Here is a 1,450-nt window from a genome sequence, read left to right on the forward strand (position 1 = left end):
GGGGTACCCACTTTTGAGACTAAATTTTTTGGGGGGGTGGTGTATATCAGAAAAATTGGTTACATTATTGAATTTAATACATAATACGTGCACAGAATTTCTGATTTTTAACATATGGAAAGAGCATATTTCGTAAGTGAAACGGCTGAATAAACATCAAACTCTATTTTTATAGTTTTATTGATTCCTTAAACCTAAGTTTATAAATTAAGAGAACTGATTCAATAAAGATATAAATATTAAAAGTTTTAGGCTTAGTTTGTTAAAATAGTTCAACACGGTCCTATAAGCATGAAATATCACATTCTAGGGAGACCTATAGTCCTGGTATTTACTGTCCCAATATTTACTATTCCAACTCTTGTCTTGGATTACACAGTCTTTTTGGCAAAATAACCTTGGTTTTTAGATTTTTGTGGCATTTGATGAATGTTCAGTATAAACTAGTTTAACAGAACCATTTAGTTACTTTTAAATGATTGCTTTATTTTTTCAGTGTTAATAGTCTGAACAGATTTCAGGAACTATAACCTATTCAGGCCTGTACTTAGAATGATTTATAAATATTACTGTTTCCTTGTGTGGGTGCCTTGAGTGCCTACCCAGAGATGAGCAGGCAGCTGCATGGGCATGCAGCTTGCAGGGGCCGTAAGGTTCCTACCCACATGTGTAACTGTTTTAAACAGAGTCATGAGAGGACCTATCATATCCTGTGATTCTTCATTTTACTTAAGAGCTTTTGGTGAAGGAGCCTTGACAAAAGCTTTCTGAAAGTCCAAATATACTATCTACAGGTTTACCCTTGATTTCATAGTGATTTTCCTGTTCCCCCCTTCCCCCAGTGGGTAGAGAGGTGAGGCATGATTTCACTGAAGCTGTATTGGTCTTTCCCAACAAAATGCATGTATATGTATCTGTAATTTTTGTTCATTATACAGTAGAATTTCAGAGTTGTGAATACCTCAGGAATGGAAGCAGTTCAAAACTTAAATGTTGAACTCTCAACAAACTATTATGGCTGTTCTTTTAATAGTTTACCACTGAACATTGACTAAATACAGCTTTGAAATTTTACTATGCAGAAGTAAAACACTTTTTTTCCCTTGTTTTTTAGTAGTTTACATTTAACATTGTAGTGGGCTTGAGATATTTGCTGCTTCCTCAGTGGGTATTTCTGGTTCCAAAGGATGCATTTGGCTGGCTTGTTAGTTCATAACTTTGGTGTTCATAATGCTGAGGTTCTACTGTAGTTGAAATTTGCTTGTAACTGAAATTAGGTTTACAGGCGTGTGCCTCTAGACTTTTTTTTTTTTAAATTGGCATCACATAAGCAGTTCTGTAACCATTGGGTACAAAAAATGATTTGTCATAGATTACATATTGTAGGTAGTTAGTAATTCTGAAATTTCATAGGAGTTTGTTTAGAATTCTTGGTGTCCTCTGGACCAGG

Source organism: Carettochelys insculpta, chromosome 7 (assembly GCF_033958435.1).
Source record: "Carettochelys insculpta isolate YL-2023 chromosome 7, ASM3395843v1, whole genome shotgun sequence".
Taxonomy (NCBI): Eukaryota; Metazoa; Chordata; order Testudines; family Carettochelyidae; genus Carettochelys; species Carettochelys insculpta.